The sequence below is a fragment of the Dendrobates tinctorius genome, unplaced genomic scaffold, assembly GCF_039654945.1.
Source record: "Dendrobates tinctorius isolate UK_male_01 unplaced genomic scaffold, ASM3965494v1 ptg000120l, whole genome shotgun sequence".
Lineage (NCBI taxonomy): Eukaryota > Metazoa > Chordata > Amphibia > Anura > Dendrobatidae > Dendrobates > Dendrobates tinctorius.
In genome coordinates, this window is record NW_027361788.1 from 31,866,011 (window position 1) to 31,884,817 (window position 18,807).

The window sequence follows — 18,807 nt, forward strand, 5'->3', positions numbered from 1 at the left end:
TGTCCAACATCTATCTCGAAGTTCACAGGCCGGCAAAGGGGAACACACTGTCCTTAGCAGCCCACCTTTTACAACATGTGACGGACTCAGCTCCTGCTGAGCCCATCTTTTGAGTGGACCCTCTGGGTCGTGGCACTCACCCACCTAGGGCGAGCTTACCTTGTGAGAAACCACCCCCTATACAGGGAGCGTCAGGGGCAAGACCAAGGGGGTGAGCCACCGCGACTGCTGGGACCAGACGGCCGGCTCAGGGGAACACTATGTGCAAGTGTCTGAAGACAAGGACGAGCAGGAAGCAAGACAAGACGTAGGTGCAAGGTATCTTCATTAGGATAACTTCAGAATCACATTCAGTGTAAAAACGTGAGAACAAGCAAAACGTGCAAAGTGCGTGCGTGAGCACACCAAGGTCCATAGCATGGTACGTGCCAGGTGGCACGCCTAGGTACAGGTAAAGGCACAATGGCATCGGACTCCGGACCGCTGGCAACGATCGACATGATCAAGGCATCAGGCTGCGGACATCAGCTCCGGACATCAGGCCGCAGTCATCCAGCTTACTATCTCTGGCAGTGATCGGCAGGTTCCGGGCATCCGGCAGGCAAACCAGGGTTCAGGCAAGGAGGCATGTCAGATATCCAGGCATGGTGCGTGTTAGGGAACACGCCAAGGTCCAAGGCTAGGTGCGTGTCTAGGGGACACCTAGGGTTCAAGGCCGAGTCCTGCGCTTGCAAAGGGGCACACCAGGGTCAGGCGAGGCAGAGTCCTGCGCGTGCAGAGAGGCACGCCAGGGACAGGCGAGGCAGAGTCCTGCGTGTGCAGAGAGGCACGCCAGGGACAGGCGAGGCAGAGTCCTGCGTGTGCAGAGAGGCACGCTAGGGACAGGCGAGGCAGAGTCCTGCGCGTACAGAGAGGCACGCCAGGGACAGGCGAGGCAGAGTCCTGCGCGTGCAGAGAGGCATGCCAGGGACAGGCGAGGCAGAGTCCTGCGCGTGCAGAGAGGCACGCCAGGGACAGGGTTAGGGCCTGTGCGTGCAAGAGGGCACGACAGGGGACATGGCAAAGCCTGCGCGTACTTTTACAGAAGCACGGAGAGGTATGCCATGGGCAGGCGAGGGCCTGCGCGTGCTTTAGAGAGCACGCAGAGCACAGTGCAGAAACAGCGTGAAGTGCAAGGGAGCACAGAGGGCACGGCTGGGGCACTGGCTAGCTGATCGGGCTGCGGCACTGACAGACGGGCAAGACTCCAGCAAACCCGACTGAGGCAAGGCAGGCGACACAGCTGTCACTGACCGACGAGCACGGCTGAGGCACAAACAGAAGGCTAGGAAGGCCAGGCGCATGCAAAGAGCATACGAAGAAACAGAGCAAGGGAAGACAAGACGAGAAACAAGGCAGGGCTTAAGCAGAGTACAGAACCAGGAGTGGAAGCAAAGGCAGGAACACAGAATCAGGTCAGAGCCAGAACAGAGCTAGCAGCGGAGCGTAGGCCGAAGCCCAGAGTCGGGCCAAGGGAGAACCTTGGGACCAGCCTAGAAACGTGTAAGAGAGCATAATAGGAAAGAGTCTAGCAGCGGAGCGTAGGCCGAAGCCCAGAGCCGGGGGCAAGGCAGAGCCTTGGGACTAGACATGGAAAAGAGCATGAAAGGAAAGAAAGGAGGGATGGTGCGTGAGCCAGGGAGCACTACAGAGCACCATAGGAGAGAGAGAGGCAGAGCAAGCAAAGACTGAGACCATAGGGAGGAACAAGGCAGAGCAAGGCAAGGTACAAAACAAGGCATAGCAAAAACAGGCAAGGCAGAGAAACAGAAGGACTACAAGTCCAAGCAGGACAAAGAAACATGGCACAATAGACAAACATAAGACAAGGCACGGGACAAGAGATGGAGTACGAGCACGGAGCGTGTGCAGAGATGCACGACAGAGCAGAGTGCAAGGGCACAGAATAGAGGGAGCGCTCCACAGACCAAGCAGCCATGCAGAGACACGACACAATACTCAGGCCCAGAGCATAGGAAGGGGCGGCTGATATAGGGCATAGCACCTCCTCTTCCAGGTCAGGACCAGGGGAGCACTTCCGGGTTCAGATCCACAGGATAACAGAGCGTAGTCACATGATCAGAGTTCCAGACATGACAAGACGACTGCAGAATCAGTGCTGAAACCTAGATAGGTCACGTGATCAGAGTTCCAGACATGACGAGATGATTGCAGAACCAGACAGTGCAGGATCCTAGGAAAAGACACATGATCAGGGATTCTAGACATGACGAGAAGATCACAGAAGGCAAAGCAGAAACGCAGGCATCTTGCAGCTCAGCAGACATGAGGTGAGTGTGCACACTGCTCTAGGGAACAAGCAGCATAGCAGACATGAGATGCGCGCGCACACCGCTCCAGGGTCATAAGGCACAACAGACATGGCGAGCATGACACAACATACATTTATTTTACTCATTTATATAGCGCCATTAATTCCACAGCGCTTTGCATACATTATAATAACTGTCCCCATTGGGGCTCATAATCTAAATTGCCTTTCAGTATGTCTTTGGAATGTGGGAGGAAACCAGATTACCTGGAGGAAACCCACTCAAACATGGGGAGAACATACAAACTCCTTGGTGGGATTTGAACCCAGGACCCCAGTGCTGCAAGGCTGTATTGCTAACCACTGAGCCACCATATGAGCATCGAATACTTTGAACCCCTTTAGAGTGTCAAGGAGCAAACCACCAGTCCCACCACTCCTACACATGTTCCACTATTATTACTGTGAACTGTTCAGTAAAAGTTTGACTGTTGAAAAGCAGGATTGTGTGCAGATGTTCCTGAAGATGGAAGCCTGGAGTGCACCCCACACCTAATAGCACACCAGGACCTGGGCAAGATTTCCTTTCAAGGTGCCAGAATGTCCAGAAGCAGCAGCTTGCCCACGACTACCTCGCTCAGGCAACTTACATGGAGCTCACAACTCATCAACACCATCTTATTAGGAAAAACAACAAAAAACTCGTCCACGTGGAAGACAGAACAAAGTGGACATCTACCGTTCAGCATGTTAGTAAGTGCCTGAAACCGTTATCTACATCTACAATATATTAAAAAGCTACCAACCAACATATGAAAATGAGTGCACATAAAGGTCTCATAAAAACTAACAATTTATTAAGCATACTTAAAGATTTAAATACAAAAGATATACATATACCAAAACAGAATGTTCCTAGAAGTGTTACCAGTAACATGTACAAAGTAAGAGCTGTAAAGTAACACGACAGATTCCAAATAGGACAAAGTTAATTAATAAGTGTCATGACTGGTACTAAATCGTTTAGTGAAAAATGCATAAGGTAAGTACTTACACAAAAGATGGTATGTCAGTGAAAAGTGGGGGCCTGGTACATGCGTCCTGATCCACCTGCCCCAACGCACGTTTCTCCCAGAGGCTTCGTCAGGGAGAAAATGGTCCCAAGTTATTACTGGAAATGTATGCATTTGTGGACTCTCTAGAAAAATAAGATTAGAAATGAATAGAATGTTGAAGATTCTTAGTAAGTGATTTTGGCAGAGCTATAAAACGTGTAATAGTTTCTGTTGCACTAAGACGAGGGTTTTTAAGGGGACACAAATAAGAGGCCGATGGGACTATAAATGCCATCAGATGTTTGGGTGATATTGGTGATGCCACTTTTTTTTTCTTAAATCTCAGCTCAGTTCAGTAAGCTCTTCTGGATAAGAGGAGTAAGTGGTGATGTCACTAATCCCCCATGATGTCATAATGTCTTGATTGGAGGGAGGCCACTAGGGTGGTGGCTCTGGGTGCAAAATTATTATGGGAACAAAATAAAATAAAAAATAGTAGCAGTGATGTCACAAGTACCAAAGATTTGGGGCAGCACTTATGACTGATTTTTCTTTGAGCGCCAAGATCTACAAAGGATACGATTTTTTGACGGGCATCTCAGATCTCCAAAGGATCGGATTTTTCGCTGGGCAACTTAGATCTCTAAAGGATCTGATTTTTTTGACGGGTATCCCAGATCTCCAAAGGAGCAACACTTTGAACTGTATCGGTGTCAAAATATTGCCTTTTCAGTTTGGAAGCTATTGACTGTAGACACTGGCATCCCAGTACAGGTGGCATAACAACATCACGGCATTGTGACACTTGTGCCAGCTCGCCCTGTGTGCAGGGGAGAAGGGGACTTACTCAGATTACCTGAATATAGATTTTTTTATGGAGGTGGCACAAGTTGCATTACTACTTTTGGAAAGGGCATCGTTACTTTTTAAGGGGTCAGTATTGTTTTTTTGTTTTGTTTTTTTATTACCAGATTAGGGGAGCACAATACTTTCTTGCCCTAGTCCCAGATAACACACGCTATGCAATTGTTTACTGGTACAGGCTTAGGTAAGTTAACACCTCGATACTTCACACCACCATCTATATGTCATATGAGACCATTGTTGTATGGACCCCCTTATCCTGCCTCCCCCCACGTCTATATTTCCAGAAAGTCTATTTTTAAAAGTATCTGAAGAGTTTAGCCATCTCTATTTTTTGGCTATAACAGTCTCATTTATACAAGCTTCTTATGTTACACCATCCGCAGCACCATCTGCTCCGGGCTTGCAGCGGCCGTGCATAATTTACTAGATTTACATGTACAAGCTCTCACCGGCACTTGTAGGATATTCATGAAAAACTTACCTCTAAAGCTTGGATAAGGTGACTTGTCATCTGACACCCCTCACGGAGAACGCCACCGTGCTGTCCTTTTGCCCTTTTGAATGCAAGGGAATAGAGACAGATTTAATCCATGAAGACTGTGGATGGTCTGAAAAATGCCGGCATCTGAGTAAAATAAGGGGGGTGAGAAGTTATCCTACAGTACCGAACAAAACGATAGGACAGCAGCTTATAACATGGCCTTTAAAGTCCTCTCTGCTGCAGGGTGTACTCTCTTGTCACGCATTTGGTGCGGTTTTTCTGTGCCAAATTGTATGCAGAAAATCCATAGCGTTATTCAGTGCCACCTAAGTAGACAAGACCCCCCAACAAATCTCATTCACACTTTGCTGAAAATTTTTGCTTGGAAATTGGCAAAAAATTAGGGATTTTGAGAATCTACCACCTGACAATTCTTTTGCGCAGATTTCAACCGTTGCAAAAAAAGGGCAAAATTTATGTAATAAAATCTGGAACAAAAACCACAAGCGGATTTTGCAACAGTTGCACTACGGAGAAAAAAAATGCACCAAAAGACACAACCCTAAAGCCCATGTACATACACTGCATATTGGGAGGTGGATTTTGCACGCAGATTTCTACGGCTTAACGTATCGGGATCAAAACGGGTAAAGTTCACACCATGTTCATAACAGAAATTGGCATGTTGACAGTTAAAAATAAAAATGTAACATTGCCAATTTTTGTGCAGATTCAGCACAAAAAAAAGCAGCATGCGGATGAGAAACAGTTGAAACTGATCCACTTTGCTGGTGCTGTAAATTGATGAAGATTTTACATGCTGCAAATCTGTTCGTAAAATCTGTAACGTGAACTTTCCCTTAAGGCTATGTGCACACGTCCGGAATTCCTGCGGATTTTATGCGTTTTTGCTGCGAAAATGTGGCGTAAACGCTGCGAAAACGCATAAAATAAGCAACCCATTGTATTCAATGACATTCCGCACATGCTGTGCTGCTAATGCTGCGTATTTTTCCGCGGCAAAATCGCATCGCAGAAAAATATGCACCAGGCTCATTCTTTGTGCAGAATCTCGGGAATTCCGCACACATAGGAATGCATTGTTCCGCTTACTTTCCGCATGTGGCTATGCCCACCATGCGGAAAGTAAGTGGAAAATGTGAGGATGGTACCCAGGGTCTGGAGGAGAGGAGACTCTCCTCCAGGCCCTGGGTACCATATCCCTGTTAAAATAAAAAATTGTGACATTCTCACCTTCCGGCGTCCACCGTGGCGTCCCCCGCAGCATGCCCAGGCCTCAGTGATGCTCCCGCCGACAATGACCTGTGATGACGTAGCGGTCTTGCGGGATGCTATGTCATCAAAGTTCATTGTCACAAGGCATCACTGGGAACGGGAGTTGCTGGGAGCATCACTGAGGCCTGGGGACGCTGCGTGGGACGCCGGAAGGTGAGAAGATCACGATTTTTTAATTTTTTTTTTATTTTTAACATTAGATCTTTTTACTACTGATGCTGCATAGGCAGCCTCAATAGTAAAAAGTTGGTCACACTTGTCAAACACGATGTTTGACAAGTGTGACCAACCTGTCAATCTGTTCTCCAAGCGATGCTACAGATCGCTTTGGAAAACGCTTGTATTCTGCAAGCTATTTACGCTTGCAAAACGCTAGTTAAAATGCGGGAATTACGTGTATTTCCAGCGACAGGGAGTTACGAAATTTGTGCGGAAATTTCCGCGGGAATTCCGGATGTGTGCACATAGCCTAAGGGATGTTCAAATGTCTTGAATTCAATGCAGCTTATTTTCTCATTTGGCTAAATTGAGGAGATTCCAATTAACCCCAAATACGAGATTATGAAAATTTCTGTGCGGAATTCATCACAAATTTCATATTTTACAATGGAAAAAGGTTAAATCTGCAACAAAATCTACATGGAATTCAAGTGGATTTTCACGTAGATAAGCTGCAGAAAAATTTGTAGCAAATTTCTACATGTGAAAATTACACTGAGGTGTAGTGTTCCCACGTAGCCAAAACACTGATTTTTTTTTTTCATCTATTTGGTGTGTGAAAGAAAAAGTGGATGTGATTTCATGCCTACCGTGCATTTAAAGATGCTAGAGAACTATACTTTTATTGTTTTCTCCCCCCGTCTTTTTTTCTCCATAGGGTAGTTAACACAAAATGCATTTTTTCCATCCACTTTTTATGCAGGAAAAAAAGATTGCACTCTGACCCATGTTAGTGAATGGGTGACATCTCACTTGCAATTTTTTTCTCATCCAAAATTGGTCTGAGAAAACAATACATCACCATTCTGTGGTATAGAACACTGTAAATGGTCCTGTAAATGACTATAGAATAAGAGTTGCTGGGAAAAAAAAACGGATGGAAAACGGATGGAAAAAAAAAATCGCATAGAAATCGCATGACACTGGCATATCACTCCACCCTTTTTTCCAGTCCAGAAATCGGACCGTTTTTTTAATCGCCAATGGGTATGAAGTCTTAGTCTTTTTTTTTTGCATGAAAAACACAAAATGCACAAAAAATAAAAAACAAAAAAGACTTGCGGAGTGAGACTAAAAACAAAAAGCATATAAAAAATGCAATTACGTTTATAAGTGCGGAATTGCAGATTTTCTGCACTTAAAAAAAGCATGAAAAAAACAGGGTAAATTATGTTAGAAAAATGCAATAAACTTACACAGATTATGTTATATGGGAACATGCTAAGAGTATGTGCAGCTAAAGAAAGTGGAGGAAGAAAAAACAACTGCTGATTTTGCAGATCTGTTATGAATTAGATGGAAAATCTGCATGGATTACAGATGGCAAAAGGGTGAAAATCCTCAGCATACATAAATAGGCTTGAATGGAACGGAGCTGCAGTACCACACACAGCCTGGTGATAGATGTGGCGTGTGCTTGGAAGAAAACAGACATGTTTTTCTAATCCTAGATATCCCCTTTAATCACCATTCTAAAACCAATCATGGCTGGCTAAAAAATAAAAATTAATTACTATATACAGTCAATGACCAAGCCATGGTTTAGCACCCGGACAGACCAGAATTTTCTGTTGCGATAGATATCAGGGATCTAATGATTTCAGGAAGTATTAAACTGGAATAAATCTGACATCACATTATAAAATGGCCAGCGATATCCAGAAACCATCAGGTGACATTTGCACACATAATGGTACATATTTTATGAACTTTCCGCCTCGGCGGTGACAGACTTGTGTATAGGTATTTAACTAGGAAGATTAATGGTGTAGATCCAACCAATAAATCTATGGCGATCTAAAAGGCACCAGCGGGCGCTCGCAGACCCCCCCATATACAAGTAAGAAGGAGGGGGGGGCTGGTTAATATCTTGAAAATAGGCCACAAAGTCTTGGGAGTACAAAGCAGGAGCCAGGCGACGCTGACCCTGCCCATTAATCTCTTTATTGGCACGGCTTCCGTATTGGCACCTCTCGACTGAATGAGATTTGCAGGCCTATGGGGAGCAATGATTTCACAGGTGGGGGGGGTCTCGAGGTGGGTCCTTATCAGACAGCTCGGCTCTTGGAAATGGCCCATTCCACCAAATGAAAATTGACATTTTCATTTGAACTTCCCGACCTCCAGTAATCACACTAATAGCCTGTGTTTGGTGGGGAGTTGAGCTTTTCTTGGGGTTGGGGGGCGGGTGGTGGAGGATGTTTTACAGCTTTTGATCTTGTAGAGTTTCTTGGAGATAGAGACGCGATACCGTACGGCTCTAACAAGGCGACGTCGGTCTGCGGGACGGAGGTCGATATCAATTGTGATGAGAAGTAGTGCATACCTGAAGAATTTCTTCAATCCACACATAAAAAAGCACCAAAGTCTGTGACCATTACAAGCAGATTTTGAAGCTAATTTGCCACTGGTTTAACCCTATAAAGGAAATGACATTCTGCAGATTTTAAAAACTGAAAATAAGTTTAAGAACGTAAAACTTTCGCAATTACATTTTTAAAAATTGCACCCATTATGCAAAAAAAATCAGCCCCCTGTTCGTTCAGCCTCAGGCAACATCCACATATTTGTTTGTTTTCTTTTTTCATTTTTCTCCCATGTATCGTCCAGTTTGCCTCCGTTTTAGTTCTTACATCAGTTTAGGAAGAAAGAAGAAGGTGGAGTGCCCAAACTTTCTTGTGTCAAAAAAAGCAAAGAAAACGGATAGAAATCTCAGGTCTTCTTTCTTCCATCTGTTTCTGACGGATCCCCCATAGGCTTGAGTTTCCTTAGTTTTTATCCCCAAAAACGATGAGAATAGGACCTGGACCCAGTTTAACGGATCCATTAAAAAAATGGATGTGTGAATTGTTTCGTTAAAAAAGGACCAGACAGCACATGAATGAGAAATAAAAGACATTTAAGTATAACCCAAATCTGAGAGTGTGCAGTGCATGTGCAAAACGGACCCAATGTTAACCCATTGACCAGTGCTCATGAGCTTCTTCTACATGCACCTGCAGCCATCCAATATCCGGACGAGCACACGAAGCAGCAATGTCCCATAATTTGTTGATGTGACTGGTCCTATAAATTCAGTGGCCCACCTGAACATAGCTTTAGGCCAAGCACATTTTCTGTCCGTGTGCTGCTCAGATGCCGCGCACGGACACCAAAGGACCAACATTAACCATTAAGTCAGTGCCCATGATCGCTTCGTCATGTTCTATCATTGGTCTGTCTTGGCACATATCGCTGTGTGTTTGTTCTGTATTATTTCATTGTAAACACATATGAAGATCTGAGTTTTGTATCTATAAACTACCAGGAATACAACCACCATTCCTGGGCACCATACCGGTCACATGGTACATACCGCTCGCTACTACATGTGTACGAAGACAGAATCGATTTAGGCTGTGGTCACTCCCAACAATCCACACCCCATACATCTGAATGGGGTTTCTGCAACGCTATTCACAAAAAAATTCACTATGAAGAAAAAGAAATGCAAAAATATATAGCATGTAATAATGCATATCTGCGGAATCCGTAGAGAAAGGCGGTCGGTTCATCCATTGCTCCATTGATGAGCGTCAATGCTTGTGCACATCTTTGCAATATGTAACTCTGCCAACCTAAAAGCGCAACTTTATGGAGTGCAGGAGCCAAATATACACATTATATCCATCTATATACATCATAGAGAAGAAATCCTATATGTTTTATCACAGGACAGCTGTTCAGATGGATAAATTACCTTTCTCTAAAAGTCAACTGCAATGTACTTACCCCCTCCCTTCCCTTACGAGGGCAGGTCTATATCTCAGGAGCTTCGGTGTTGACCTAAAGGCATATTTAGGGGTAGGGAAAGAGGCATGACCCAAGGAAAAAAATTCGCAATTGAGTACGTCTATCTGTCGTTGGACAGGGCAATATGAAAAGTTGGCAAGGCCACGTGCAGTTGTCCATATTATTATGGCTCCATGCAAGTTCCCAGTTTTATAGAGCCACAATATGGCACCAATGTTACCCAACATACATCTGGGGACCCAATAGCATAGGTCTGAATTGGGGCCTAGCCTTAGCTGCCATTAAACAACCCAATAGGTCACCCCGATCTTGTTGCAGCGATCCAATGGGGGTGATAAGGAGCTTGCTTTCTGTCTGACCACATAGATGCCATGGTCATTTTTCACCATGGCATCAAAGGGTTTAAACTGCTCACTCCAAGCATAGCAGTTACCGAAGTCTGCTCCTCCAGGGTTCGGCAGTACATTTACAGCGGGTGGCGGCAGAAGTGGATAGAAGCCAGGCAGGAGATTGCTCACAGACCCCCATAGCAGTCACGTGACCTCCATCCTTTGGTCTACTGAGACCTCGTTATCTTGGTCTGCTTTGGTATAAATCCCATATACCCCTGTTCAAAAAAAAAGAAAAATGTTGCCATCTACCATGAGTTGCTGCACAGAGGCCAACTTATATGGAGGTAGCTCTCACTTTGGTTCCAAAATAGGCACCATATGGAACTTCATACATGCACGTTGCATATCCATATAGAGTGGTGTATGGCACAGATATGACATGAGCATGAGGCCTAGGGGGTTGAGGGATTTAACCTACAAGGTTTCCCAGGAATCAGTTAATCTTTAGTAGAAAGGTCCCAGCCCCGCTGGCACAGTATAAAGCCGCCTATGCCGCCCCGGCGTCATTCTCCCTCTTGTAAATGTTTCTCCAACAATCCCCTCCTAGAAGAGATGGATTGCTATACTGCTCTGAGGAAAGGACCTATTCCTCAAGCTTTAACTAATGAAGTTGGATTATTCAATGTCCATAAAAGAGGTTTATCCCCTGGCACCGATGAAACAAGTAGGAGGGTTTGAATGACAGCTCCGTCCTCGGCTGATGGAAACTCTTCTCTATCCTTTCACATTAAAGAAATTGTACAGAAGTAGATGCAAGGAGCCAGATGCAGACGGAGCTTGTGGTGCCAGAAAGGTCAGAGATAACACTTCCTTCAGAAGACTTAACACTGAGGAGTCCATTGGAGTGCATAGTCAAAAATGAAGCAATATGGGATCAACTGCTTCATGAACTTTTTGTAAGAAGTTAGACATACTGCTCAAGTTCCCCCTTGAAGACACGCATATTGTTATGAGGTGTACTGAGTATTGTGACATGAGCTATTAGGGATGGTGTTGTATTTAGTGGGGTTGTGGTGAAAACAGAGGAACTTGAGACAGAAACAAGTAAGCTTGGAAGACGTATAGAGACAGTGTGTGAAGATGCTCCGTATTGTAAAGGAAGCGTTCCTGAAGATATGTACCTGCTATTTATTTCGGACTGGTGGTCTGCCTCATTGAACAGTTTAACATCTGGTCCCGGCCAACCAAAGTCACTGCATCATGCGGCCAGCAAGGGCGTAGCTGTAAGGGGATGAAGGAATGTGTTTCCCTTTGTTCCTCCCCTTAACAGGTTCTGATATCGTTTGCTGTAGTGTAATGTATACTTAATATTATTGTATGGTACTGCTACATGTTTTCATGTATTGCCTCTTATTTATAACGGTACTGCTACATTTTGATGTATTGCCGAGTCCTCTAAATATATGCTGCTTCTGTACAAGTAATAGGGAAAGAATAATATTCTGGTTGGCCACTAGATGGGGGAACATTCTAGTACACACAGTTCCTAGACTAAGATATAAAGGTAGGACATAGTTAAAGTAGGAGGGGCTGCCGGAAGTTGAAGTTAGATGAGAAAGAAGTTAGTTCAGACGGGGACAGGGTGCCCGAAGTGTTCACATGGGCTATAGGCCCAGGACGCTCGTCAGCCACGCAACACTAAGCAGCGACAGTTCAAGTTATCCAAGGCCACTGGACATCAATACAGTGGGCCAGTACAGTAGTGAGAAGATGTGGCGACTCATAGCCTGGGCGGACGTTTTTAGGGCGGGACTCGGATGGAATGAGGAACAGAAGGATGCTGAAGCTTCACAGGGAGGTCAGATGCTTTTCCAGAGGCAAACAAACCAGGTGGCGGATGATTTCAAGTCTGGGGCGAAACAGGCAGGAATTGTTATCATGTCGAGGTTCGGCCAGGAAGAAGTTGGGAAGTAGTTTAAGACGGTCTGGTCCGGGAACGTGCCGTATAGAAGCGACAGCAAAGTAGGGAGAGCTGAGGAAGCAAGTAAAGATGAATGTGTATTCTACAATGTGCCAACTGTGGATATATTGTGTGAAGTTATCAGTAAAGAAACCATTCAAGTTACCATGGACTGTGTCTCAGTTACTGGGAGTCGCCTCGGAGAGGGGCCATCGCCGCTTGGGAAGTGCCCAGGGGGACCCGAACCTGGAGACGCAGGTACGCCGAACAGTGGATTGCAATTTTCTGAGGGAAGGCCGGGACACTGATGCCTTAGTGTCTCTGGCCACAAATATAGTCCTTGCCAACCCTTACATAGTGCCTCCATAAACGAAGCCCATGCACCCAGCCAGGACCTCCATTATCTTATACAGTGCTGGAGCATAAGAGATGAGTAGCTTGCCCGTGGCTGCCACCTTGCGCCATGTTACATTCTTTAATTTTGTGCCAGGTTTAGAAGATTAATAGGCAAAGAGGCAATGGTGGGACATGCCCTTGTCAGACAGTTATTGCATATTATGAATAATTGCCAGACTCACACAATTCCCTTTTACTAAAGGGGGTTTGCTGCTTTCCTAAAGGGGTTTTTCAGTTTCGGAAAAACCGTTGCTTGGGTGCAGTTTGGTAAAAAAAAAAAAGAAACTGTCTTTACTCACTCTCCCCAGGACCAGTGACGAGTCTCCGCCGCTGATCCCAGTGTCTGCTATTGTCTGCAGTGTTGGCAAGTCGAACACCCTCAACTCAGGCAGAGCCAGTAAGCTCATTGATTGGTGTGTTGCTGGAAGGCCGGCAATTGTCAGCAACAGAGCTGCAGCCAATGGGTAACACCAACAGCTGTGACTTTGTATATTGAAGCACATCTGCAACACTAGAAGTGAAATCAATTTAACACCAGTTCCTAATGTAGACTGGGGAAACACTGCTCGGGGGGGGGCGTGTCAAAACACTGCTCAGGGGGCGTGTAAAAACAATGCTCAGGGCGGCATGTCGAAACACTGCTCAGGGGTGGTGTCAAAACACCTCTCAGGCGGGCGTGTCAAAACACTGCTCGGGGGGGTGTCAAAACACTGCTCAGGGGATGTGTCAAAACACTGCTCAGGGGGCGTGTCAAAACCCTGCAGTGCTCATCAAAACGCTAATGGGGGAATGTCAAAGCACTACTGATGGGAGTGCCAAAGCGCTAACAGCTACTAGGCGGCGTGTCATCACACATGTAATAAGTGGTCAAGTCTGATGTCCATGTGACTTCTACTCTGCATTTCTCATGACAATTAGATCAGATATCTACAAAAAAGTTATCTTTTTTTTTCTAGGGGGATAAGCGCCTACACAGCCGCACCACCGCTACCATATGTTAAAATATACCATATGTTCTCTTTAAGACATAAAAGGCTTTATATTCACTCCTGCTTACCATTCTCAGGAGCGGAGCCAGGCTGCACGTCCTGCTGACACGGACAGGTATGTATTGCAGGTATTGGGTTGCGTGTAAACCCTATGCCTACAAGGAATGGTTATGTTAGCTTCAGTCAAGCCGAGGGGAAAGCAAAGTCTCAGGGCTGTTTAATTTCCAGCGACTTGCCTTGTGCGCAGTCCGCCTGTCACTCAATCTGCCTAATACAAAGGACTGACTTAAGCAGTATTGAAGAAATTTAAATGAAGTTGCCGCTGTCTATCAGCGTTATACATTGCTTCTTAAAGCAGTTCCACCAAGGACTGATGAAGAGCCGGAGAAATCGGCGGTCACAGGGAAAGACGAGACACTTCATAGGAAGGATGGATCTGTTATTTAAGAAATGAGCAGGAGATGGATGCTGCGGGCGAGCATTCGTCCTTCACAGGAGTCATTTAATATTTGTCAGTGCCGCGTAACTTGGAGCCGATTATACATGATATACTGGGGCTCACAACTCCGCTCTCTCCTAATACAAGGCTGAACTTACAAGCCAAGTCATACATCATACATGATATATACACTCACAGGGATGCAGCAGAGCCGCATTTGTCATTGGTAACTCATGTTCTCTTCATTATTTTACATGGGACTGCGGGTAAACTCCACATACCGTATAGATGCATCCATACTGCTAGCTTAGGCATGCACGCGGTACGTTGACTTTCCTTCAACAGCCCTTCGATCAGGAAAAGGGGGTTTCTCTCAATGTCCAAATGTGCCAGACCACTGAAATTAGTGGCACAGATTTATTTTGGTGAGTGATGTACCGTATGGTGCTAATATACGTAAATATATTATGCCTTTTCCAGAACCAAACATTTGCGTTCAAACATGGGAGTGGATCTCCTTCTGGAATATCAAGCAAGACTTTTCCTTAGGTCTCTTTCACACATCAGTATTTTTGATCAGTATTTCATCAGTATTTGTATGCCAAAACCAGGAGTGTCTCCAAAACAAAGAACAGACATCAGTCTTTCAATTATATTTTTTTCTTGGTAGGTTCCATTCCTGGCTTTGGCATACAAACACTGATGCAAAATACTGACCAAATACTGACATGTGAATGAGCCTTTATCCAGCTTTCCTAGGGGTGTGTCTGAAGGCTGAAGGGAGCAGACACAAGGAGGAGAGCTTGCCTACAATCCAGGAGATAAGCCAGAATGGAGGACATCAGCATATGGGACAATTGAGAACTGCTGTCTGTGCAGGGCATACCTCTATCCCCCTTCTTGCCTCCTCTCCTGTGTGTGATTGCACTCACAGCATGGGGCATGCATCTATGGAGGGCTTGGGAGATGCTCTTACCCATTATTTTTGCTCAACACCTGCATTAACCCATTGTAAACTTCTGAAGGCATCAAACTGCAGACAAGAGAATCTTTTTTTTCTGCCAGTGTATGTGCTTATTGCATAACTCTTGCTCTTACATAAATCATACAGGTTTTGGTATACTTGAAGCAAGATTGCCACCTGCTGGACACTCTGTTTGTTCAATTTAGCAGCACCCTATACTTGCTGGTTTCCTGAATATAACATTTAAAGTGTGTGTGCCCCTACGATCCTGTATTTGATAATGTGACCTAGAAATGCGATAATCTCAGCCAGACAGACCCAAATAAGCAACTCTTTTATATGTAACCAGATTGACCCTAAATAACATACCAGTGACCGTGACAAGGGGCAGAGCACGAAAAACGACCTCCCCTGCCAAACGCACAATTTTTTTCCCTCGGGAATCAACACGCAGTTCCTCAGCAAGAAGTGAGGCATCACCCTATTCCTCAGTGGCTTCCAGAGGATCATCACGAGGGGTCTCTCCTGTAGGAAACGACCATAAGCTAGCAGATGTCCCTTTAACCAGAAACATGATGGAAGACCTCCTAAGCAGTTTGCTTTCATCCCTTATCCAGCTTTCCTAATCTACAAGGAGGGGATCAGATTTCACACGTGACTCCATACAGCTCGCTCTTCCGTTGACAGCCCCACTCATCACCAGGGGTGAGGGGTGTTACTATATGGTGCAGCGGTTGTCCGCCCATGAGGACCCACACCTGCCAGAGCACTTCTATGTCAGTTAGAATGCCGTGGCCCCAACCGCCAATACTGCTCATTTCCTATGGAGCAGCTGGAACATGCCAAGCACAGCAGCCCCATAGGGAAAGAATGGAGCAGCAGTGTGAAACACACACTGCCGATCTTTTCTACTGGGGTGCAAAAGTACCCCGTTCTACCAATCAGTGTTGCTCCTGACAATCGGACAACCACCAATCAACTAAACAAAAATTTCAGGTGCTAAGAATTTTTTAATGGATTTAGGGTATTTTGAGGGCGCTGATTTCAAAGAGTCAATTACTTTTGCTGAATTGGTTCTAGTTTTTGTGGATAATTCATCTGTGAAAATAAGAATATGCAAATAAAGTCCGTGGAGCCTCATTTAAGAGTCTCAAACACGGGACTAGCCAGATCTTCCTCCAGGGAAGGACCCAGCCAAGGGGAAACACCATTACCACCATATTAAGTGGCCCTTTAAGTCAATATCCAGCTCTTTACGAGTTTACAGATATGACAAGGGAAATACCAAGGCAAGGTATCCATCCACAGACAGCTGTTTCGGGGTGTTGCCCCTCATCAGTGTGGAGTAGAATTCTGGCTAGGTGGGAGCAATGCCTAGTAGACCAACATCACGAAACAATCACTGACCTCAGGGAGACCAGTCTCCCTGAGGTCAGTGATTGTTTCGTGATGGCACTTACTATTAGCAGCTTCTGCCCTGCCTGGCACTTACTATTAGCAGTTTCTGCCCTGCCTGGCACAAGCTCTCCAGCAGTTTCTGCCCTGCCTAACACTTACTATTAGCAGCTTCTGCCTTGCCTGGCACAAGCTTTCCAGCAGTTTTCGTTCTGTTTGGTTCCCCACCACTTCTCCGACCCGACTCCATTAACTACAACTTGGAGCCACTCCCACCCGACTTGGTCACCCCAACTCCCCACATTTGCACCAAACCTCTCAATATATATCATATGCCCCTCTCCCTCTCTGGGGTGGCACGTCCTAACCTGATCTCTGATCCCAGGTAGCCATCACAGAGTCCTATTGAAATTTTAACAGAGGCTTAAAGAGTAGCTTCGTGCTTATTTTTTGATAATTTTTCCGAAAGGAGCCACCCCTTGGCTGGGTCCTTCCCTGGAGGAAGATCTGGCTAGTCCCGTGTTTGAGACTCTTAAATGAGGCTCCACGGACTTTATTTGCATATTCGTATTTCCCAGGGAGCATTGCACCTAGGATTTCACTGATTGAGCACCTTTGCCGGCTGCCGCAGTGTTTTCTTTGACTGGTCTCCCTGAGGTCAGTGATTGTTTCGTGATCTGTGAAAATAACGCATTCACCCAATGCAACTTGTGTGGGGTAAGACCAAAAGCTATTGCATTTGTTCTTATGACTCTTTACAGTGCCTTGGGTGCTTGGGTAATGAGATATCCCATATAAATATTGTTGTTTAGTTCAATTTGTAGGCTTACAATACTATAAAAGCTAATTTTTGAAGACAGAATTCTACAGTCATTTATTAATTAATGATTAAATATCTCAGAAACTAGAGCCAATCTGTCAAAAACTAAGCCATTTTCTTAAATCAGCAGCATAAACTTATTATAATACTGTTCCAACATCGTTGGCACCAAAATTATTGTGTACCGGTGTTATCTATGATATAAAAAAATTGTGATAATTTATTTTCATCAAACAACCCCTTTAAGAGTGCCTAAAACATCTTCCTCCCAATATTGGTAAAAATGATTATAAAGGATGTGTGATCGTTCGGAGCCATCATTACATATCAGCGATTTGATTTGCACTGCCCGGGTGCAGGTGATTGCCAGGGTAGCTGACTGTTATAGGGAGGGATGGTCTCAATTGGGAAAGGATTCATGAGAGTTATTCAGGATTAGACAAAGGGGCCGTGTTATTGTAGGCCTGGTATTACAAGTCTTCTCCTTCAAGTGACTATGGCCAAACTGCAGTACCAAACACGACCCACGGACTAATGTGCTGTATCTTGATAAAAGTCATAACTGTTTAACTCCTTTAAGGATTTATCTGGCAACATGTTTACGGGCAGTAATCCCAAAGCAGCAGAATAGTGAGTGCAGCACTGGAGTACAGTTGTATGAAAAAGTACTTGCCCCTTCCTGATTTCATATTCTTTTGCATGTTTGTAACACTTAAATATTTCAGATCGCCAAACAAATGTAAATTAGACAAAGATAAAACGAAAAAAGTGGTTTGGTACCGTGTTAGCCAGTAGAAAAAAATATATAAAGTGCTCTCAGTGAGAGAAACAAAATAGGAATCTTGTGGGTATGATACCTTTTAATGGCTAACAAATAATAGTGAATGTTGTTACAAAGCAAGCTTTCAGGACTGCTTATGTCCCTTCATCAATCAGCCTGATGAAGGGACATAAGCAGTCCCGAAAGCTTGCTTTGTAACAACATTCACTATTATTTGTTAGCCATTAAAAGGTATCATACCCACAAGATTCCTATTTTGTTTCTCTCACTGAGAGCACTTTATATATTTTAGACAAAGATAACACTAGTAATCACAAAATGCCTTTTTTAAATGAAGGTTTTTATTATTAAGGGAAAAAGAAATCCAAACCTACACGGACCTGTGTGAAAAAGTGATTGCCCCCTCTTAAAATAAAATTTAACAGTGATCACATCTTTGGGAAGCAGCGTTCACATCCCCTAGCTACACCCAGGCCTGATTAATGCCAGACCTGTTATCAATCAATAAATCACTTAAATAGGACCTGCCTTACAAAGTGAAGAAGACCAAAAGCTAGACATCATGCCACGATCCAAAAAAAATCTGGAATAAATGAGAAAAAGTAATTGAGATCTATAAATCTGGAAAAAGCTATTTCTAAACTTTGGGACTCCAGGGAACCACAGTGAGATCCATTATCCACAAATGGCGAAAATATGGAACAGTGGTG

The 18,807-nt window shown here is 44.8% G+C and overlaps 1 long non-coding RNA gene across 1 annotated transcript in view; it reads right to left on the reverse strand.

Annotated features, from left to right (window-relative positions):
- Window positions 1–308: 308 nt before the first annotated feature.
- Window positions 309–18,807, reverse strand: part of LOC141046578 (uncharacterized) — a 102,473-nt gene continuing 83,974 nt past the window's right edge. The window contains exons 3-5 of the long non-coding RNA XR_012219613.1: window positions 4,715–4,787; window positions 3,366–3,509; window positions 309–2,233 (exon numbers count right to left, since the gene is read on the reverse strand). This is a non-coding gene — a long non-coding RNA (uncharacterized lncRNA). The remainder of the gene's footprint in view (window positions 2,234–3,365; window positions 3,510–4,714; window positions 4,788–18,807) is intronic.